Source organism: Natator depressus, chromosome 2 (assembly GCF_965152275.1).
Source record: "Natator depressus isolate rNatDep1 chromosome 2, rNatDep2.hap1, whole genome shotgun sequence".
Classification (NCBI taxonomy): Eukaryota; Metazoa; Chordata; order Testudines; family Cheloniidae; genus Natator; species Natator depressus.
In genome coordinates, this window is record NC_134235.1 from 21,455,929 (window position 1) to 21,480,135 (window position 24,207).

General features: G+C 42.4%; 1 long non-coding RNA gene across 1 annotated transcript in view; it reads right to left on the bottom strand.

Moving 5' to 3' along the window:
* Nucleotides 1–286: 286 nt before the first annotated feature.
* LOC141982118 (uncharacterized) overlaps nt 287–24,207 on the bottom strand; it is a 43,381-nt gene continuing 19,460 nt past the window's right edge. Inside the window, exons 2-3 of the long non-coding RNA XR_012637968.1 lie at nt 15,746–15,847; nt 287–412 (exon numbers count right to left, since the gene is read on the bottom strand). This is a non-coding gene — a long non-coding RNA (uncharacterized LOC141982118). The remainder of the gene's footprint in view (nt 413–15,745; nt 15,848–24,207) is intronic.

The following is a 24,207-nucleotide window of genomic DNA, read 5'->3' on the forward strand; positions in this document are numbered from 1 at the left end:
TACATGAAGCTGTGATTGTCTTTAACGTCCCCCAGGGTGGAGTGGTAAAAGTAGGGCAGTGACCCCTGATGCCACATGGAATGTTGAGGGGAGTATAGGGAAGTCCAGATATTGAGCTCTCAGTGGACTTGCAGAGGTAGGTGAGACTGGGATTGCTGAAACTGCAGGTCAACCAGAGTCTGCAGCATCTGTGTTTGCTGTCTGAGGAGCCCCATTATGTCCCTGGTTCATCTACCTCTTCTTTTCCTACTGGGACTCCTGGGCCTTTCTCTTCTCCACTCTTTCCTTTTCCAGGCGATCAGCAATGTTCATCCTGCAGGCCCTGTGCTCACGGTCTAATGCAGCACTGGCTTGTAGGATCTCACTAAACATGTCATTCCAAGTCCTCTTCTTTTTTCTGCAATGGCAGCAGCTGCAAATAAAAAAACACAGAGGTACCCTTGTCAGTCTATTCACTATGGAAAGTGAAATTTACAATGCAGAACTCACTCCCCTTGCTCCTCTAACTACATTCTCACCTCTGCTTGGGATTGCTTGAGCACAACACCAGCCATGGTAAGTATGGACCACTGGGGGTTAGGGAAATGAGGGGGGAATTGCTCAATTGCATGAATTTTGTAGTATAGCCCAATGGCACTGAATCCTAGCACTGTTTTCCACTGGCAGTGGGGATTTTAGCTGATCTCTCACTCATGAGGGTAACAGGGGCAGAGACAGCACAGCTGCTGCTGGTGTCCCGAAGCCACCCAGACCCATATGCTGATAGCCTGTGCACTGCAATGGCGTCTGCTGAGGTAATCACTGATTAGCATGGGACAGTGTCCTGCCACGGAGGAAGAAATAAGGCAGCCCTTCCTAGAAATCTTCAGCAGAGGATTGCAAAGTACCTACATGAAAGTTTCATCAAGATCTCTCAGGAGGATTCAAGGGACATTCCGGTGCACATAAACAAACTGCTCCACGGGGTCCCCCTTCCTAACTTTAGCTCCACAGGGTCCCCCTGCATAACTTTAGAGGGGAATGAAAAGCAGATAACAACTCAATGTCTCTTGGTTGTACAATATGTATTCTAACATGAATAAATTATTGAAAAGTCAAAAGCTTTTCCTGCTACTTTGAGGACACCACCGCCTGCACTGGGCTCACTGGGGCTCAACTGGTAGGATGGTCTGGACTGTGGTGGAGTCAAGAACGCATCCTGGCTTGCTGCACAGCTGGATTCTCCAGTCGCCTCTCCTCCATCCTCCTCCTCTTCCTCGTCCACCTCCTCCTCACTGTTCACAGCAGGGGCCTGTGACTCAAACTCCTTGGAGGTCTCCACAGTGCTACGTGTATGTGATGGAGTCTTCACTGAGTATGGCATGCAGCTCTTTGTAAAAGTGCCAGGTCTGTGGCTCTGCAACGGATTGGTTGTTGGCCACCCTGGCCTTCTGGCATGCCTGCTGCAGCTCCTTAGCTTTCATGTGACACTGTTGCTGGTCCATGTCATACCCCTTTTCTTGCATCCCCTGAGCAATCTGCTCATAGAAGTCCATGTTTCCAGGGCTGGTTCAGAGCTGTGCCTGACAGCCTCTTCTCCCCACAGGCCCAGAAGATCCAATATCTCCTGTCTACTTCAGGCTGGAGCATGTATGGAGCATGTAGCCAGCATGCTCAGCTGGGCAGTTGCACTCAGCAGTGGAAAGCTGCTAGGTGTGCTTGCCAAGCCGGGCTGTCAGGAAAAGGAATTTCAAAAATTCACTGGGCTTTAAAGGGGAGGCGGGACTTCCAGTCTCTGTGAACTCCACTGCCCTGGGGTCACAATGGTGACCACAGCTGTCAGTGTCTGGTATTGTGGGACAGCTGCCGGAGGACTGTTAAGATCAACATAGGTAATGCAGTGTCTACACTTGCACTGTGTCAACCTCAGTACATCAACCATGGCTCAGTGCCACTAGGGGAGGTGCCGTTATTATGTTGGCATAACGGGGCATTCACATTGGTGGAGACAAATTTTAATGTAGACACATGCATGACTAGGTTGATACGTCATCATAAATTTTCTAGCTTAGACCAGCCTCAGTACAGTCCTTGAAGGACTGCTGCTTTTTATTTGGATTTATGCAAGTAGGTAACAGACACTGTTTTCTCCCTGACCTCCAAGGAATGTTTTCCATGTAGTTTGTTTCCTCGTGTACGACTTTAATTTGCTCTTTATGCTTTTTACATTCATCCCTCAAGGTGGCACATTTTGTTTGCAAAGATTTAGCCACCAAATTCAATCTCTGTAACACAGCTGCCTTTGTCTGTGCTTTCTTTACTTTGGAATTGTTTAAGAAGGCAGTATTAACATTGTCGTCATGTTTCAGAGTAGCAGCCGTGTTAGTCTGTATCCGCAAAAAGAAAAGGAGGACTTGTGGCACCTTAGAGACTAACAAATTTATTTGAGCATAAGCTTTCGTGAGCTACAGCTCACTTCATCACCCATGGGCCTTTTGCTTTTAAAATATCTGTGGCATTCCAGCGTCTTCCACTGTGCTTTGCCAACAAGCTTTCCATCTAGGTATCCAAAGGTACAGTACCTTCCATTTCCCTTGTGTTACGGATTTTCTCTTTAGGAGAAAGAAAAGGAGTATTTGTTTTTCCACTGAATGCATCCGATGAAGTGAGCTGTAGCTCACAAAAGCTTATGCTCAAATTAGTCTCTAAGGTGCCACAAGTCCTCCTTTTCTTTTTACAAATACAGATTAACACAGCTGCTACTCTGAAACCTCTCTTTAGGAGAGAAATTATAGTGGCCCCAAAGGATAGGTCACTACCTCTTCACTATGTGGGTTCAGAGCAACTGAAATTAATGTCAGGGGTCCCTTCATGGTTGCCAGAAATATTGGAATTATTAATAATTGAAATTATTAATGTTAATGTGGGAGACCACCAGACACCAATTTAACCATGAATTCCTTTATTAAGTCCAAAGGCCAAATGATATTTTACACAATTGCTCTAAACATGCCCAACAGCCTCAAAATAAGCAGTCAGTCCAGTTTGAAGCAGTTTATCCTTCTACTTTCCTTCCTCCAAGCCTTCCCCTGCCTTGCTTACCAGCAGAACAATGTTTCTTTTCAGACAGTTTTCCTTTTTCTTGTTACTGCAGCTTTTAATTTTATGAATTACTTTTTGAAGCATACATCCTTTCTACACTGCAAGTAATAACAAATACCACTAATTATTCTCATGGCCTTCCTTTGCTTGCTGATCTGGGGCCTTGTCCTTGCTAGCCACAAAAGGTAAAGCAAATATATTATTTTTCTGAACCAAATTTAAGCTAATTTTAATTCTTTAAAACTATCCCTACACAGCTCTTTGCTTATGAAAACACATGCCCAGTGATCTGTGCATACACAATGTGGAAGTATAATGCCTCCTCAGGAAGAAGAAGAATTAACAACAGGTAAACTATAAGGCTCAATGGCTTGCTTAGGATTATGAGTACTAGGCCATGGAGAAGAAGCCAGGGAGTCAGATGCAGAGAGATTTTTCTATATGTGTTTGAGACGGCAAGCTCTCTGGAGCACAGAATGTCTTTGACACTGTACAAGACAAAAAAGAAATGCTTTGTTCATGTGTAATATAGCTGAAAAACCCAGAGCCTACTGGCTGTCAGGGCACACTGCAAGTCGTGTCTGTCTATATGCGGTAGGTTGGGAGGGGAATCTGACTTGTGGGGGTAGGGAGTCTGGTGTTCTATCAGCAGCTTAATTATACTTGTTTTTGTAACTTATGGCAGAGATGCCTAAAGTCTTGGGTAGGTGACTCTTTATTTTTTGCATAAATCTGAAAAAGTGAATAGTAAATGGTGAGGCAAAGCTTCAGAAGTCAATAATGCATGAATCGTATCACTCTACATTCGCTTTGGAAGAGAAAGCAGTCTCCTGGCTCTAACTAGACAATTCCCTGGGGATTACAGTGCTAGTTGCTTCATGGCTGCTTAGCAGCCTAGCCCTTGGGACAGACATTGAAATGTTCTTGTAACTAATATATGGGAAGTTGCTTCAGTGAATTCTTGAAAATGATTGGTTGATTTCACTGGTACGATCCAGTTCATCCATTCTGGAGAACCACAAAGCAGCCACTTCATACTGGTGAATATGGCAGTAAATTAATAGATGTAGGTACTTAAATTTATTCTTTTAATGTATTCCTTACAGCAATTTGTAGATATCTATAATTATAACTAGAGCTATTCAAAATTTTTTGCCAACAGTTTTCCACTGAAAACAGTGCAGTTTCATCAAAATTGAAATGTTTGGGAATGTGTTGATTTTTGACAATTTTTCAATAGCAACAAGTATACACATTTTTTAGATGTGTGTTTCATTTTGACTTACTGTATAAACTATTAATTTTAAAATATGAATATACATGTTATATTATAATGTAAACATCTAAATGAAATGAATCAAAACGACACAACAAATGTTTTGACTGAAACAAAATGTTTTTCAGAATGTTTCATGTCATAGCAAATTTCAAAATTTCAGACTTTCATTTCAAACTGGAATTATTATTATTATTATTATTATTTTAAATGTCAGAATTTCTTGTGGGAACTGTTGGGAACTAAAGAAAATGTCAGTTCCCAACCAGCTCTTCTGTTAAAGAATATTTTTGTTCAGTTGAAAGCATTCATTTTAAAAGGATTTATTATAAATATAGTGTGTACAGAGGCTGGCTAATGTGCGGTCTATTTGATCTTCTGACTATGGTTTATTCAGAGATTTTTAAGGCCAGAAGGATCACTAGATCCTCTGTCCTTCTGTATAATGCAAGCCATAGAATTTCATCCATTTACCTATGTATTGAGCCCAATAGCTTGTTTGACTGAACCTGGCGGTTAATGTGGTGAATTGAATGCCCCATAATGTAGCAAGGCTGTGAATCTCAATAAATGCTCTATTGTACTAGGTAAGGAAAGCCTCCCAGGCCATCTGCTATGTCAAAAAGATAAGGGAATGCAACTAATTGTAAAACACTAATAAACCCATCAGATACAACTGTTACGCTGAGAAGTCTTGGTGACTGCATGGATAACAAACCTCTTTGACAGGTTTCAGAGTAGCAGCCCATGTTAGTCTGTATCCACAAAAAGAAAAGGAGTACTTGTGGCACCTTAGAGACTAACATATAAGTGAGCTGTAGCTCACAAAAGCTTATGCTCAAACCTCTTTGAGATTGGGTGTGAACACAGCCTTCAATTGACATAACTATTGGGATAAATTAATCACAGACCTCCCCTCACCTAAGACAAAAGTGTTGTGAACCTGCACAGGGATTTGGACTGAGTGCAGGGAGAGGGGTTTTGCTGAGCAGTGTGTGTGTGTGTGCGTGTGAGAGAGAGAGAAAAGAAAAACAACACAGAATAGAAACTGAGGACTGGTCCACACTACAAAGTTGGGTCAGTGTAAGCCGCCTTGCATTGACCTAGATTTGCATGTGTCTGAGTACACTAAAATTTGTCTCCCACTGATGTAAGCTCTTCTTTATGCTGACATAGTAACACCACCTCCCTGAGCGGTGTTGAGCCATGGTCAATGTACTGAGGTTAAAACAATGCGAGTGTAGATATTGCATCACCTATATCAACTGTGACAGTCCTCCAGCAGCTGTCCCATATGCCTGATACTGACTGCTTCGGTCACCATTGTGAACTCCATGCACAGGGGTCACAGAGATCAGAAGTTCACCCCCATCCCCTTTAAAACCCTGTGAATTTTTGAAATGCCCTTTCCTGATTGTACATCTTGGTGAGCATTAGCAGTTCTCCAGTGTTGTGTGAAACTGCCCAGATGACCCTGCCAGCTATGTACTCCAGAAGTGCTCTGGCCTGGAGTAGACAGGAGATACTTGATCTCCTGTGTGATGGGTTGGATCACAGAAAAACCTCTAGGAGCTGCCACCTGATGTGCCAAGACTACTTCTGCTCCTGCTTTCTTGCCCAGTCAGCTTAGGACTTCAGTGCCCTGCCTGGTTTGAGCCAGACCCACTAGCCTGCTGTAAACCCAGACCCAGGTCTGAACCACATCCCCTGACAGCTGTAGGCTTAACTGAAAGCAGCTTACAGAAGTGTGCCTGTCTTTAACACTCAGATGCCCAACTCCCAATGGGGTCCAAACCGTAAATAAATCCGTTTTACCCTGTATAAAGCTTACACGGGGTAAACTCATAAATTGTTTGCCCTCTATAACACTGACAGAGAGAGATGCACAGCTGTTTGCTCCCCCAAGTATTAATACATACTCTGGGTTAATTAATAAGTAAAAAGTGATTTTATTAAATACAGAAAGTAGGATTTAAGTGGTTCCAAGTAGTAACAGACAGAACAAAGTGAATTACCAAGCAAAATAAAATAAAACCTGCAAGTCTATGTCTAATAAAACTAAATACAGACAAAACCTGACCAGTTCCAGTAAGCTTCCTTTTACAGACTAATCTCCTTCTAGTCTGGGTCCAGTAATCACTCACACCCTCTGTAGTTACTGTCTTTTGTTCCAGTTTCTTTTAGGTATCCTTGGGGGGTGCAGAGGCTATCTCCTTAGCCAGTTGAAGACAAAATGGAGGGGTCTCCCATGAGCTTAAATAGACTTTCTCTTTTGGTAGAGACCCCCTCCTCTCTCCTATGCAAAGTCCAGCTCCAAGATGGAGTTCTAGAGTCACCTGGGTAAGTCACATGTCCATCCATGGCTCACAGTTTCTTACCAGGTAGCAGCCATGGGTCACATGCTACCTTGAATGTCCTCATGTAGACTTCTTATATGGATTGGAGCATTCCAAGATCCATTGTACTTTAAGTGCTTCTTGATTTGCACATTCCTTTTTCAAGAAGCTGACCAAATGCTTTACAAAGTTTACTTAAAAATCAAGCCAGTACACAGCCAATATTCATAACTTCGAATACAAAAATGACACATGCATACAAATAGGATTAATAGACTCAGTAGATCATAACCTCTACAGAGATATGCTACATGGCAGATGTAGCATAAAACATATTCTAGTTATGGCATATATACATTCATAAGCATATCTCCATAAAGCCTTATGGGGGGCACCATCACATCCTGGGCCTGTGGGGAGAATAGGCTGTGCAAGCACAGCTATGGACCAGCCATAGAAACATCAACATCTATAGGCAGATTGAACAGAGGATGCAGAAGGAGGAGTATGAAAAGGATCAGCAGCAGTGTCACATACAAGCAAAGGAACTGCAGCAGGCATATCAGAAAGTCAGAGAGGCCAACAATCAATCTGGTGCCAAGCTGCAGATCTGCGGCATTTACAACGAGCTGCATGTTGTACCTGGGGGAGACCCCACCGCCAGCAGGGATACCTCCAGAAGCTTGAGTCACAGCCTCCAGCCATGAACAGCGAGGATGAGGAAGATGTGGAGGTGGGGTGCTGGGACTATTTTTATAGTGGGGGTGCTGAACCATACTGTAAGCCCTGTATATAATGGAAAACACTTCAAGCCAGGGGGGGTAGCAGCACCCTCAGCACCCCTAATTCCAGCACCTATGTGTGGAGGAGGCAGAGGGGATGGGATTTGCGACCGGGGGAGGCCCAGCTATGTTGCGAGCCAGGACCTGTTTGAGACTCCATTGCTGTCGAGTCAGTCGCAGGAGATAAGCATGGATGAGACTAGTGCAGAGGAAGGAACCTTGGGGAAGTGTGTAAATTTATTTCCCATTAGAGTGATGACACCCCCAACTTAGCAGGACACAGCTATGAAAGTCACATGAATTTACTCATACTAGAAAAGATACAGCAAAGAGAGGTAGAATTATTTGGTTTTCATTCCCCTGTAGAGTTTGTGGAGAGGCCATGAGGAGCACTTTGTTTGTAGACACCAGGATGTCACTTGAATTCTCCTGAGAGATCTCAATGAAACTTTCATGGTGGTACTCTGCAGTCCTTTCCTAAAGGTTTCAAGGGATGGCTGCCTTATTTCTTCTTCCACAGCAGGACACTTTTCCATGCTAGTCAGTGATAACTTCAGCAGGCACCATTGCAGTGCTCAGGCTAGCTGCATAGGGGCCTGGGCAGTTTCAGGACGCCAGCAGTTGTGTTCTCTGTGCCTTTGTTATTCTCAGGAGTCAGGTATCAGCTAAAATCACCACTGGCTGTGGAAAATGGTGCCAGGATTCAGTGCCATTGCTGTATGCTCCCATCTAGTTTCATGCAGCCAAAGAATTCCTTCATTTCCCTCACCCCTGGTGAGCCATACTTACCAGGGCTGGTGCTGTGAGTGGTGCCCTGCACAACCAGTGTGAAGCAGAAGTGTCAATAAGCACATCTTGCTTAAAACTTTAGGGGAGCAAGGGAAGGGGGTTCTGAACCTTAACTTTTGATTTCCATTATGACCATACTGACAATGGAATTTCTGAGTGTTGTATCTGTAGCTGCTGCAGTTGCGGCCTCGAGGGTTTTCGTTTCCACACAAGCGGAACACCTGAGCCAGATACGGAGGAGAAAGAAGAGCCCTCAGGGTGATCTGTTCTGTGAGATGCTGCAAGCCAGTGGTGCATCAGACCATGAACAGAGGGTTTGGAGAATGAATATCACAGACTACATGGAGAGGGAAAGAGTGGACAGGAGAAAGGCCCAGCAGGGAGAGGAGAGGGAGATGCACCAGGACATAATGGGGATTCTCTGGCAGCAAACACAGATATTGCAAGTATCAGGGGGTAGCCGTGTTAGTCTGTATCCACAAAAACAACAAGTCTGGTGACACCTTAAAGACTAAGCATAAGCTTTCATGGGTAAAACACCACTTCTTCAGATGCACGAAGGCCAGATGTTGCAGACTCTTGTGGACCTACAAGGCCTGTAATCCTGGGCTTTTCTCTCTTTCCAGGCCATGGAGAACTGCAGCACATCATCTCCCTATGCTCCACCTCAGCACTCAACATGGCATCAGGGGCCACATCCCTACTCCTACCACTCCACACCAAGGGACAGTAAGGACAACCACAGCTTCATATACACTGATCTGTGAGAGCCACAGTGGATGTATGCATAGCTAAAATGCACATGAATGTTCCTTCCTCTTCTTTATGCTCTGTCTCAAATTTATTATGATTTTAATGTATTTACTTTTGACCTTTGCAGAATTTTTTGAGGTGTTTTCATTAGTCAGTAAAATTCTTTTGTTTGGAAAATAATTCATTTTTATTAGTTCCCAACAGATGCTGCATAATGCGTGGTGGCAGTGAAAGCAGGGAACACAATCAGTGACACACAAACACACAGTGTCTTAATCAAAAATGTATAGCACATACCACTACATTAATATGTGCATTGTCAGTGTTACAGTTCAAGATGTGCTGCGAGCACCACGCAATTCCTAACAGACCCTCAGACTGCAGGACCAGATGGAGCATGGAACAGAACAACACATTACTGTGACTCCCTATTAAAGTGCTCTTTCAAAGCTTCCCTGAGCCAGATAGCTCCTCGCTGAGCTCTACTGATAGCCCTTATGTCCAGCTGTTCAAGCTCAGCAGACATCTGTTCCACATCACCGTCCACCCCAGCCAGGTCCAGATTTACACCTTACGTGCCCCTAGGCACAGCATCTTCAGCACTCCCCTCCCCCCGCACCGACTACAGCTGATCTTCGTGTTTTCTGTAAAAAAATGAAACTTTTAACTCACATTTAACTTTTAGGCACCCCTAAAATGCTGGTGCTCCTAGGCACCTGCCTACTGTGCCTAATTGGAAATCTGGCCCTGACCCCAGCGGCAACTTCTCCCTCTTTGCTTCACAGATGTTATAGCTGTCTGTTGTGCCTGCATAATCATTGGGATATTTTCTCACTGAGATCTAATCTGGCAAGTAAACAACACCAGCGTCCCTTCAGTCTATCAAAAGCACCTTCAACTGTCATTCTGCCCCTGCTGAGCTGATAATTGAATCATTCTTTGATGCTGTCGAGGTGGCTGGTGAATGCTCTTATGTTTTAGGCAATTGAATGGGGACAGTGAAGTGGTTGTAAGAATTTTTGAACGTGGGCAAAATGATGTATTTTTCCATAATCTCATTGTCAGAAATGGTGGAGCCATTTCAGCAGAGCTTTCAAAAAACCTCAATCTGATGCAGACACCTAGCATGGTTCAAGTTTAGCAAAGTTACAAGCAATGCAAAACAGGATCTAGTAACTGAAAATATCAGACAATTTTAACTATAGGCAGCAGTGGTAGTGCTCTCTATAGTACATAGAGAGTACATGATGATGTGATTATAAAGGTTTTAAGGGCATGAGTTCAGGATGGGTGCATTACTCACAGGAGGGCGAAGCCACAAGTGAATTGTGCAGCTGTTCCTAAACAAGTGTCAGAAAAACCTTCCTCCTGCATCACCATGCATTCTGTATATACCACATCTTACAGAAAATCTATTTTAGAAATGGGAGTCTTACAATATTTTATTGAATCTATATTTCATATCCCTCAGTTTACAAAACCAGGGTTCCTTAGCTCCCAAGAGTCCAACTGTAAAGCCTTAAGAGGGGAAGAAAAAATATAAGTCATAGATTTAAAAAACTGGTAAAAATCTTACATAACTTTTTTTGCCTAAACAAAAATGTTCTCGCTCGGAAGTCCAATATCTCAGAACATCTCAAGGCTCAAAGCTAGAATTGGGTATCACAGTGGGAATATCTCCTGTCTAGTGGAAAACATCTTGTGTTTCTAGAGGCACCTGCCATGGGACAAAGAATGAATATTGCCCTTCCTGCATCCCAGATTAGTGGAATTTGTGGGGAAGTGATATATTTATCTGCCAGGTTACTTAAAACTTCTTTACATGGTGGGCCAAATCCTCAGTTGGTGTTAATAGTGTTGGGTTCCACTGATGTCTACATGGATTTACACTAGATGAGGATCTGGCCCACTATGTCATGATTTTATGAAACAATTCCTTAAACTAAATTGTGGAGGGGGTTTCTGCTCCCCTTTACATGGTTAGATGGGTCTTTGCAGCAAGGAAGACCCTAACTGTCTGACTATATACAAAGTGCTGACAAATGTACAAAATCAACTGAAATCAATTAGAAATGTTTTTCTACCACTTCAACAGTAATTTTCTGGTGTTGTTTCTAACCAGAGTAGGTGCACAATTTTTGGGCAGAAATGTCATTTTTTTTTTCATCCATTAACTATTATTCATTTTTTTCTTTCTCCTTGTTTTATATCCACACCTTTTCCACCCCCTGCAATGTAGTGGTGTCTAGTCCCTGCAGCTCTTTATTCGTGTGGCTAGTCCTCACTGGAATTACTCCCACTAAAATCCATGGATGAAATCCTGGCCCCACTGTGGTTAATGGCAAAGCTTCCACTGACTTCAATGGAGACAGCATGTCACCAAAGTGTTTCAGGATTCATAGCTTATAAAGACAGAAGGAACCACCACTGTGATCATCTAGTGTGCCCTTCTGCAGTGAACCCTTATGCACCGAACCTGCAATGGGCTTCTGTCAGCAAAACCCCTGCTCTTGCACAAAACCCCATTGACCTCAGTGGGGCTCCACATGCAAACAGGCAACGAGCATTTCAGGATCCAGCCCTGATGTTCATAAAGTTCTTTTCTTATGTTTGTAAAGCACCATACCCTCCTATGGCACAATCTAAATCATCAATAACACTGCTGGATTTTGTACATTCATTTCAAATGACTCAGCCAACAGCACAACATTCAGGGCCATAGCAGAGCTCTTATGAGATTTATCATTTAAATCAGAACTGCTGTGGTTCTGCTGTCGTCTTTTCAATCCCCACAGCTCAGCAGGAGCCCAGCTATTATACTCGTTAAACTTCAAATATAAAAAAATACTATGGCTAATGATTGCTGATCTGGTTTTCTTGGTTAATAACACAGATAAGAGTTATCGTTAAACACTTTGACTTACCTCTGTCTTTCCAACCCACGTCAGGTTACATGTTTATTATTATTTTATTCCATTAAAAGTTTATTACTTTTACTTCCATTAAAAGTAAAGAGAAAACAGCCCACATGCACAGCTACTTCCGTGTTGTTGGGGCAAGATTTGATTTTGTTGGGTTCACCGACCAGCTTCATAGAAAGTTTAGTTCCTCAGCTACCTGAACAGAATTTATTGGCTCTTCAAAATTTTATCCCTCAGGAAATGGTGATTTGGTATGAAAACTCCTAAAGTCCTTAGCTATTGCTTAGAATTTGTCTGTCTGATTCTCTCCAAAGTTTTCTTTGTCAAAATTATTAAATTGGTTGGTTTTTTTAAATAAGCTATTTATGCAGATGAAAATATTCATTTCTGCATTTTCTTAACAAGAATTTCAAAATGTTCCTGGTGACGGCTCTTTATTTTAAAGCTGTATAGGGTCTTTGTTCCTGGACAAAAAAAATCAAGCTCTATGCATCATCCTTCTGTCAGGTCTTGTCAGCAGCAGCGAAAAGGAATCTAAGGGGTTCAGGAATCTAAGGGGTTCCTCTTAAGATTCTAACAAACACCACAGGCTTGAGGCCACAGGGCTTACATCAGTAAGGGATGAGTGATGTTTTCAGAAAGACTTAAGTAACTTGGGCCCTAAGAAACTAAGGTGCTTTTGAACCTTTTATCTGATGTTATGCTGTGGCCAACCTGCTTATTAGCCATGTCAGGGACTGACCTGGCCCATGAAATGCCTCAGCTCTCATGGTTAAAGGTATGGTTTAAAATACTAGATAGGCAAAGTGCACATTTTCCAGATGCCATAGGCTAACTCATCCTTCTTCAGCCAAATGAATGACTCCAAATAAATGGCTTCTTGCAGCCAAAAAAGCAAGATGGGTTCTTGCAGCCAGAGTTTTTCAGTGCTAAGATAGTTTGCAAATCACTTTCAGTGTTGCATTGTCTCATCTCAGAGAAAATCTGCTTCCTTTCCACTTCACTTCCTAGTGCAAACACTACCAAAGTGCTCACCCTTCTTATGCAGCTTTCTTTTCCCAGATGGGACAATCATCAGTGGCTGAAGACATCCCATCTCCCACCCCTATCGCAGAATTTCTCTGCTGTCCCTGCAGAAGGGACAGAAACTTTGCTTTTCCACTAAACCTGTGTTTTGGTTCTAGAAGTTCCATAACAGCTGATGAGAAACTTAGCTGTTCAAGGGGGAGTGAAAGGAGCTGTATCTCGAAAGAAAGTGGTTCTGTGAGAATTCCCTTTCATGTAGAGACACTGTGTAATTTAATGGTAGGTTTCAGAGTAGCAGCCTTGTTAGTCTATATTCACAAAAAGAAAAGGAGTACTTGTGGCACTTTAGAGACTAACAAATTTATTTGACCATAAGCTTTCGTGAGCTACAGCTCACTTCATCGGATGCCATTATTAATATAATTTGAAAGGTTCCGCATTGTCTTCCGTAGTCTTTTAGAGGTTGATGATTTAAAATTTTGGCTCTGGTTTTGCCAACAGAAAGTAATCATGAGGAAACCAAATAGATTCCAGTGCCATTTTGTTGAGGTAAAATTCTAATATACTGGTAACGGAGTGTGACTATCTCCTGGCTTTTTCAGTTTGATATTGGGTCTTCTCTGCACCATTGCCTTTGGCAGCTTTTAAGCAGCACTTTGACAGCATGATTGAAACAGTCTCCTCTGGCGTTACATTCCACAATGCAAGAAAATTTCAGTACAGCAAGGTCAAACACATAATGCTGGCTTGGGCTCAGTTTAGTCTTCAGCTATTTTGTAGTTCAGTCTGAATAACTTTTTATCCTCATTTCTTCTTGCAGGATAGATTAAAAAACTGATTTTATACTGCTATTGGATTTATTCTTTGTTCCACACACACCTATTATAAAGATTTATCTAAAACTCTCTCTTGCTGCCCTACAGATTATTAAGTAAAAAACCTGCTGGTTGTTTGAAGTTAATTGTACAAAATCAGAATCCATTATGGGTATAAATCACAGTTAAATTGATAGAGATGACAGCAAAGTAAATGCACCATGTACATTTTAAATCATTTTAAGGAGCTGTAAGTGTCTTAAATTTGCATTTTCTACATGGATCCTCAGTTGTTTTATACTTTAAAAAGAAAAGGCTTACTTTGTATCTACAAAACAGGACACCTAAGTACAGGTAGCAGAAGACAAGCATTGTCCAGAGGTGAGATTAGAAAAAGTGCCTGAACCAAAATGATCTTGACTGACATCTTATGCTTTTACAGGTAAACCTCTTTCTGTTGTTCACTGCCTTGTAAACAGTTGTGGTTCAGGCCGCAGCTCTTTTAAGCGATTCTGATAATGTAAATAAAATGCTACAAAGCAAGTAATGGGCCAGATTGTGGAGCCTTTACTTACACTGATGAGCACTTATTTATGAGCAGTCTCTTTGCTATTAATACTTTGTGGGACACTACATAAATATTTCACAAATATCTGAAATAAGTCTAATAATAACTCGATGAAGTGAGCTGTAGCTCACGAAAACTTATGCTCAAATAAATTTGTTAGTCTCTAAGGTGCCACAAGTCCTTTTCTTTTTGCGGATACAGACTAACACGGCTGCTACTCTGAAACCTGTCAAATGATGTTTCAATTAAAAAGTGAGAGTCCTAATACCCTCCCTGTAGGCACCTAATGTATGATCTTAAAGCTGAACAGAAATGGATGTGTAGTGAAGCGAAGACCCACTGGTGCAGCATCTCCTGCTGGTCATCTTGGGAATTAGCTCTTCAGCCTCTGAGCGCCCTCTGCTGGCCAGTGTCTCATTTGCCTCAGGCCCCGTGTCCCTCCTGGACCCCAGTGCCCTTTTCCTCGGGGTTCTGCCCCAGCAGTACCCCTACACTCTGGGTCTCCCCTCTCAGGGAACCCTCAACCCTCTATCCCCACCATGCCTCAGTGGCTACTGCCAGTCATCATCTCGCCCCCTTTCACTGGGGGCAGACTGCAGTCTGTAATGGCCACTCGTCATTGGCAAGGGGATAGGACCTGCTGCCTTTGCCTATTCCCAGGCTGTATCTCTGCAGCCCCAGTACCTCTGTAGACCTCCAACAAGGCCTGCAGCCTGGGGTTTTACCAGGCTGCAGCTCCCCAGCTCCTTGCCCTATTCCCCAGCACTGCTCCAGTTCAGGTACCTTCCTCTCAAGCAGCTAGCCCTTCTCCCTCCAGGGCTGGAGAGAGACTCCTTCAGTTCCTGGCCCACAGCCCTCTTATAAGGACCAGCTGGGCCCTTATTGAGCTGGCCACAGCTGTGGCTGCTTTTAACCCCTGTTTCCAGGAGTGGAGCAGCTGCCCCACTATGGGATGTCTAAGGGATTGTCTATACTACTGCTTAAGTTGATATAGGTTACGTCACTCAGGGGTGTGAAAAAGCCACCCTCCTGAGCGACATAAGTTACATCGACTTAAAGTTGTGTCTACATAGTTTCCACGTCTCGTTGAGGTGGAGTAATTATGCTGCCAAGAGCGTACTCTCCCACTGGCATAGTGTGTCTTCACCAGGTGCGCAACAGCGGCATCCATGCAGCTGTGCCAGTGTAGTGCGGTAGTGTAGACTAGCCCTAAGAAATATGGCCATGAATCAGCAATGAACTTAAACGTGTGCTTAAAGTTAATTAGCCTCATTTGCTTCGGTGCTTTGCTAAATCAGGCCATCTGAGGCGAAAGGGTAGAGTCCGGAATGACGCGCTGATCAGTGTAAGTGTTTTGTAATGATACGCTTTTACTCTATGCACATGTTCTGGACTTACCACTTCACGGCTTGTCACATCGTTGGCTCCTTAACTTTTAGACTGTGTTTCAAGGTCTTGTCCATCAAAGAAATACTGCCCAAACCAGTCAGCTGGACTTCCCTTTAAATAGACAAGGTGGGTGAGGTAATATCTTTTATAGGACCAACTTCTGTCGGTGAGAGAGACAAGCTTTCAAGCGACACAGAACTCTTCTTAGGGTGTGTCTTCACTGTAATCAGAAGCATGGCTACAGCATGTACGGACAAATCCAAGCTAGCTTTGCTCTAACTAGCTCAAATGACAATAACAATGAAGTCGTGACAACACGGGCACTAGCTGTTCAGGCTTGCCCCTTGAGTATATACCCAGGGTCTTGGGCAGGCTTGTACAGACCATGATGCGGCCTGTGCTGCTCCAGCTTCATTTCTATCGTTATTCAAGCTAGCGAGTGTGTTGTACGGAGGATTGTGTTGGAATTGCAAACTGTCACTTGATCAATATGGAGTTTCCTGGTTCTGTTTGCAGGCTAGGGAGCTCTGCTGGGAAACTTACAATCAGAATCAGTTGGAAGCCAGCTGCCTAGAGTAAGACGGGGTGAGTTATGCCTCTTTATTTTAGGGAGCAGCCTACTTTGTCTCTCTCTGTTTTGGGGTTCTTTTGCAATATCATTCTAAATTATAAGAAATAAAGTAGTGTTATATTGTAACTTTCTAGCAAGAGTATTTTATATTTTTATCTAATTTCTCGGTTTGTCCGCTATGAAAACGTAACAGCTAGAGTAAAACTGGCTTGGGTATGTCTACACATGCCACAGTCATATCCCTGACTGCTGTGTAGATATACCGATAGTTGCTTCCAACATTTTGAACACCAAGGAGTCTTATAATCAGACCAGATATTTCAGTTTTCCTTCAATTGCTTCAGAGAACCAGATAAAATTTGAAACAAGAGCAGAAGTAATTTATCTGAAACCACATACTTCAGTCAGGCTTCATTAGTTGTTAGGTGTCTGGAAGATGATGTTGAAGTGTAACCCCAGATGGTCTGGATGTATGAACAGCTAACCAACCATACAAGTTACCTCTTCCAATTATAAGCATATGCTGAGGATGAATTCTGTCCAGGGAACTAGATGGCACGGGGGATTGATGTTTTGTATTAAAGTCCATTCCTATATTATCTATCATCATGGTATCTGAGAGCAAAGAGTCATTGTTGCAAAACTTGGATCCCATTTAAAACAGCAGCAGCACTGAACAAAAATGTCTCCAATCTATATGTTAAACCAGAAAATGGAAGCAAGGTGTGCAAATCTCATCTAGGGTTTTTCAAACAAGGGGGAGGGATAGCTCAGTGGTTTGAGCATTGGCCTGCTAAACCCAGGGTTGTGAGTTCAATCCTTTAGTGTTTCCATTTAGGGATCTTGGGCAAAAATTGGGGATTGGTCCTGCTTTGAGGAGGGGGTTGGACTAGATGATCTCCTGAGGTCCCTTCCAACCCTGATATTCTATGATTCTATGTCAGTTACTAAAACCTCTGAAATGCTCAGACACTACAGTGATTGGGGCCACATAAGTTTCTGAGTTAGTGATGTGGCTGCCAGTTAGTGGTTCCCAGCAGACCACTTCCTGAGATCCAGCAATTACATTTGTTGACATTTTGTGCTGTGTACAACACCAAGCACATTGGAAACACTTTACAGAAAACAATCCAGTTTGTGACTAGTGGGAACTATTTGGTTAAGGAGAGAGGAGAAACATCTGATACAGGGCCATGGCTGAGGTTCAAATTACAGGGAGAAATGGCAACCTTGCTATTAGCTTGCTTGGGTGAAAACAGGGAGACATTTGTGGGTTAGTAAGGTACAATGTCCAATGGAATGCTCCAGCGTCTGGTCCCAGGCAGGGTCAGGTAACTTTGCATATGGTGCCAGTGGCAAGGGATAGGTACAATTGTTTTTCTCATGAACTGCTTTCCCAACATGATGTATGTGGCAAGTTTAACGGGGCGTTTCTGAAGGCATTAGGGAGAGCAAGGGGCTGTGGCATTGTATGAATGGCAGCAGCTTATCTTGAAAGAAACAAGACAGTTGATGAATCCTTGGCACATAATTATTAACGTGTTCAGGCAAATGAATAGATGAATAATTTCATTAGCTGATTCACAATGTTTTACCCTGGGCAACAGCTGAGCCATGCTGATTTAAGCAGCATTGGGAAGAAGGTGAAGCCATTTCCAGTGTCTAAGTAGAATCTGGATGTTCTTTCCTTCTTGCTTTTCCTTCGGTACCTTTCAATAAAACTTTTCAGTGAATTTAGTGTCTATGCAAGTCTCCAGTCATTTTCACTGCTTTTGTAAGGGCTTGCATGGGATTTGAACTAGACTCCGCTCGCACCCAAAGTGAGCGTCTTATCCTTGTTTTATGGACAGGGAGCTGAGGCATGGAGAGAGATTAAAGGATACTGCCCAGGAAATGTATCCTAACAGCCCTGGGGAATATCATTATCTCGCATCAAGGCTTGTCTACATTAGGGATTTTGTATTGGGGTAGCTACATGACTACAGCACCACTGGTGCAAACCCCCAGTCTAGATGTGCTGCAATGGTGTAAAATGGGACTTACACCAGTGGAACTTACCCTACTTTGAAAGTGAGACTTCACATCAGTGCAGTGCATCTACATACACTGAGTTTTGCCCTGGTGCATACAGTGGTGTAGCGGTTAAAAAAATGTGCATAAATTAAACTTTTTGGTGTACTAGGCTAGAGAGTGCCATGCTAGGCACTAAGGGTGTGCAGAGATGCATTTATTTGGAATTGGATTTAGGCAAGGATGTCATCGGGGCGAAAACCAGAAGTGACGTTAAAATTGCACTGCACACAGCCAGGCTTTGCTTACCATGAGAGCGAAGGAGTGAGTCAACACTTTATTCCCCAAATGAGAAGGCGTAAACTCTGTTTACCTATGTTTTGCTTCGATTGCAGTACTAGGTGTGTAGCTACGTCACTGCAAAACTTGGCATATGGCATGCAGCACTAATGCAAGCTTTCCCACATTATCCTGCTCATGTGTCTCAACCATGTCCTGCAAGGAGTTTCTTTAGTGGGTAAAGTGATAAACCAGTATGCCAACCCCTCCTTAGTTCTGAGCCCTTCTACTTAGGGTCTCAGTTATTGAGCTGGCTGGAAAACAATTTCCTTTCCATTAAAAATGTCAAATTTTAGAAAAAAATTGTCCCGAGACAGCAGCCCAGGGAATTGGGAAGGCTGGACAACACGCCAGCCCAGGGAGTTGGTGTGACAGATGTGGCAATTCCCTGCAATATTCTGGACAAACCTTACTGAATTAAGTTTAAGTATTTTAGGAGTTCATTGTATGAAAAGTGCAAAGATTTGGATATTATGGTGGAATTGTATGGAACTTCTCTAGAGGGGAGATATGGTTATTGTAAACCCTGGGAAGTGTTATGAGCGTCAAAAAACTATTTGAAACAATGTGCCAGACAAGAATGAATCTTTTAAAGTTAAGTGGGTGTCCCAGGAAATCACTAGGGTCAGGTGTATGCAAATATAACCCCTCCAGTTATACACAACTTTTGACACTTCACCCTGAGGATGGGACCTTTGTCCTCTGTTACATGAGGACAAGATCAGCAGCCCAAACTGTATAAAGGAGTGACTCACAGATTCATGCATCTGCTTGTTCTGGGCAGAACAACCTCTTCTGTAACCTCTGAAAAACCCGTTGGTGGGGTTTGAAGGACTGACTCCTGCCAGAGCCCTTGCTGGAGTCAGAGGGTGATCTCGGGTAAGCTTATTAGCATACAAGTAGGTTTGTTTATTGTTTTAATAAATGCTGTAATGCTTTCACCTTAAAAATTAATGTGCTTGCTTAGAGAGAGCTGTGTGGTATCTTATAACTGTGGGAAGTTACGCCGCTTACAGCTTCTGAGGAGAAAGCAAAGCAGGCCTGCTTAGGCAGTCTGACTTGTCGGACTAGTCACAGCATAGGTAGGGAATGGAGCAGCCTGGAAAACCCCTGTTAAAGAGGAGAGAAACATGGGTCTCTGACCAAAAGAGATGCTGGCTGAGGAGCTGGGAACCTAAGAGTGGGTGCCCTTGGTGGAGCAGAGAGGGGGAATACAGGTGCACTTGCTCTGAAACACTGACAGCTGGGTCACCTGGAGAGTCCATGAGCTAGGCAGGCTGGCCAGAAAACAAGCAGACTGGCCTCATTCCCATTGAAACTTTCAATGGAATCGGCATGTTCCCATAAAATGTTGGGATTCCATCCAAAAATGCTTATTCAATGGAAAACTTTTCCCCTGGAAAGTGTTCAACCACCTCCAGTCAATTATGATTCTGATGGTTTCTGTGATTGTTTTTTCCCCATCAGGAACTAAATTAATATCCCAACTCTTTTTCACATGCCTTTAAACAGATGTCAGACAGTAATAACTTTTAATCATTACTGACTTGGGATGAATTGAACTTGTGACTTAGAGGAGCAAGATTTTTATAACTGTCTTACAACCTGGTTACAGCATCTTTATTCATGGTAGCAATTAGAGGTGATGACCAAGACTAGGTCCCCATTGCTCTAGGCACTGTACACACATGGTAAGAGACTTTCTGTACTGAAGCGCTTATAATTTAAATAAATACAAACAGAAAAGGGATGAGAGAAAGGCATTATTTCCCCCATTTTACAGACAGGGAGCTGAGGCACAGCGAGCTTAATTTGATTTACTCAAAGTCAAACAGGAAGTCTCTGGAAAATCTGGGCATTGATCTTAGATCTTCTGAGTCCCAGTCCGGTGCATTGACCACAAGATCATCTTGCCTCTTTACTTGTTCCTGAATTGTCCAAATACCCCTGCTAGGTTGTGAGAGAGGTTGTTTTTTCACCTCTCTTTTTCTTTGTTTACTATTGATTAAAAATCTGCAGAATATACAGAAAAGTAATTACAACTTACACTTCTGAATTACATTAAAGCACTGAAGCAATGATAGTGACAAACAGTATAGCAATTAAAATCCATGATTCACTTTTTTAAACAAATCAAAACGCTTTTATTGATTTATTTATACAAAGTGAGAGAGCCATGAATTCGGTCTCAGTTGTGGATCCTGGGAGTATAATGCATATGGAACTGTGTTGAGTATAATGGTTTGTGTTTGCATTTTAGCTGAAATTTGTGGCAGTTACTTGTAGGCTTCAAAGCTCCTCAGTGGATATAAAAAAATGTGGAAAAAATGGGCAGTGTTCCGAAAGGAACTACAAGAATGATGTACGGTCTTGAAAACAAGCCTTATAGTGAGAAACTTAAGAATCTCATTCTATTTAGTTTATTGAAGAGAAGTTTAAGAGGTACTTAATGTCCACAGTACCTACATTTCACAGAGATTTGTGATGGTAATGGCTCTTTGATCTAGCAGAAAAAGGCATCATGGAATCCAATGGTTTAGAAATACAGCACACATTTTTAACTGTGAGGGCAATTAATCATTGGAACAGCTTATCTGGGGGAATGATGGATTCATCATCACTTGAAGTCTAAATCAAGACTGGATGTCTTTCTAAAAGAGATGCTGTAGTGAAAGCAGAAGTCATGGACTTGATGCAAAGATTACTGGGTGAGGATCTTTGGCCTGTGTTATGTGTCAGACTAGACCACAATGAGCTCTTCTGGACTTAATATCTATATATTTGTCAAGCTGCTAGCCTGGAGTTCTCCTGCCCCAATCTCCTGTAGTGCCGGTGTGTGTGATTCCTGAAAATCCATTGATGTGTGTGTCTCTGCATATTGCACTTGAAACATTGTTAGAAAATACTAATGCTGAGTAACTGACATCTAACTGCAGCTTCAGTTTATCGATGTGCAAATTATCATCTGGTTTTGTAAAAGGATTCACTTAAACATCACGACACAGGAGTGTATTGTTAGCAGCAGGATTGGCCATTCTGAAATCTGTTCAGGAATAGGTTCAATATGAGTTCTTTTCTGACTAGAAAGATACTTACTTTCTTCCCTTGTACCCCAGAACCTTAGTCATACTATGAATACTTCCATTCATAAATCATGTACAATGAAATTATTATTGCATGAGCAACATTAAGACTTTAGCCCAATACTCAGGTGTGGATTTTCTCTGCAGATACTAAAGAGATCAGCAGTGTTTGCCTACACTTCCATACGTCAAGCACCCCCAAAATAAACATGTGTATACAACTGGCTACAGTAATTTACCACAAAATCAATATGGGGTCTGATCCTACAAACACTCACACATGCTGAAGTGAATGGGACTATTTACATGAGGAAAGACTGCATGTTTGAATAAGGGTTAGCAGGATAAGGGCCTGAAGTCATTAGGGTTAATATCAGACCTTCCAAGCAAGTGATCTCCCAGTTTAGATAATGGAATAGCTGTACTAACTTAAACCAGCAGAGATATTTTCATACTCTACCCTCATCCTGTGTACATCAAAGAACTCTCTTTTGTCTAATTATCTTTGGCAACTCAATGTGAGATAGAAAAGGGAAATAAGGATTAAAAAAAGCTAAGAATATGGGAGGTAGAGCATGAAAGAACAATAGGAAACATGAAGGACAAAAACATGTTTCATAAAAAGGATCCATTTCCTGGTCAAGCTGCACACTTTCCCTGGCTATTGCTACCATGAACCCATCAAGAAATTCAAAGTGTTGCCGATAGGCACTCTCATTGTCTGCAGGGAGCGAAGGGGCAGCTTGTGCCAGAGGGATGGTGAAGGTGCTCCCCCCGCCAGCATTCCCCCATCACACCCCATAGGCAAGTGCAGACATTGCCACCCTTACCTGCCCCTTTGCATGAAGGAAGAAAGGAAGGAGACTTACTGAGCCTTCCTCTCCTTTCAGACCAGTCAACATCTGCCCCTTAACTTGTCCACATTCTCCCCTGGGACAAGTTGATATTGACCCTCGGTCTTCAATGTCTCAGTGAGTGCTCATGTCCACAAGGTGTTAAAAAAGCTAAGAATACGGGAGCTGGTCCAATAAAAGAGATTACCTCGCCCACCTTGTCTATATAAGATCTCCCAGTAGCATTTTCTATGAAAGATGTCCCATGGTATTTTAGAGGTGAATTCATGCTGGCTCATATCTGCTTTCTTCCATATGCCTGGATTGGAGGAAGTCCTCAAAGTGCAGGCTAAGACTAGTGTATGTCATCTGCTCCATTGTGTCAACTTGTTTGGAAGCATGGGTCCCCATCATCCACCATCACAGTATTTTGTGAAACATCATGATTTTGTTATGTCACTTCTGGTTGCAGACAAGTCAGCCTTAGTATTATGTAATATATATTAGGTTCTAGATGCTTTACAAAGAAATGAGATAGACATGCCCCAGGATCTGGAGACCTTCATATTAACTGTAGACATGATGCAACAAGTGAACTGAGCAAACAATGTGAGCAGGAGGTAGGGATAGGGACTAGGGTGAATCAGGTGCAGGAATAAAGTCACAGCTACTTGAGTTTGTTATGCCCTCATGTGACACAGGGCCAGAAAGGGGTAAGCAACTTGCAGGCTAAATGACCCAATTCAACGTTTAAAGACATATTAGAGAAGTATATAAATGGTAATTAGGGCTATTCCTTATAAATAACTAACATAGCCATGTTAAATGGACTAGAGCTTTGAAACGCCAGCCTGTATTGTTAGAGAATCAGCGGTAATACTAATTGTATGTGTTTATTTATATCTTGTTAGATGTTAACCTTGTAGACAGATGGTTCCTGTCTATCACTGTATTCTGTTAATTAAGAGATCAAAAGGGAATATTAACATTTAGATGAAACTTGGGTGTAATTAAGTCATTTTGTATATTTCACTGTGAAGTTCCTAGAAAATTGTCTATGCACTGCTTAATGAATAATGACTTTATGTAAATGTAGCTAGTTACCAGTGATGCTTAGGAGCTAGAAGATTACTTCAAAAGCCTGTTGTTCACACAAAGACTGTGGGTTGTCAAGAGGCTGCAAAAAATCTCTACTAAAAACTTATGGGACCTGATCCTTTCATCTCAGATCTGCTTAAGCTTCGTTCAGGGGAAATTTGAGTCATAAGACTGAGGTCTCCAGTCCCGTCTGGAATGCCCTGATATTGGATATGGACATTGGACTATAACCTGATACTAATTCTGGAAAGAACTCTTTGCAACTTTAAAGCTGACCATCTCTACTACGAAACGAACCTAAGAACTCTATTCAGGTCTGTATATATAATGATCTTTTAACCAATACTCTCTCTTTTCTTTTTTAATAAATCTTAGTTTAGTTAATAAGAATTGTCTGTAAGCATGTATTTGGGTAAGATCTGATATATTCATTAACTAGGTGGGTAATATGTCTGATCCTTTGGGATTGGTAGAACTTTTTATATGATGAACAAGATTTTCAGTAATGCTCCTCATATCTCAGTTCGCTGTTTGGGA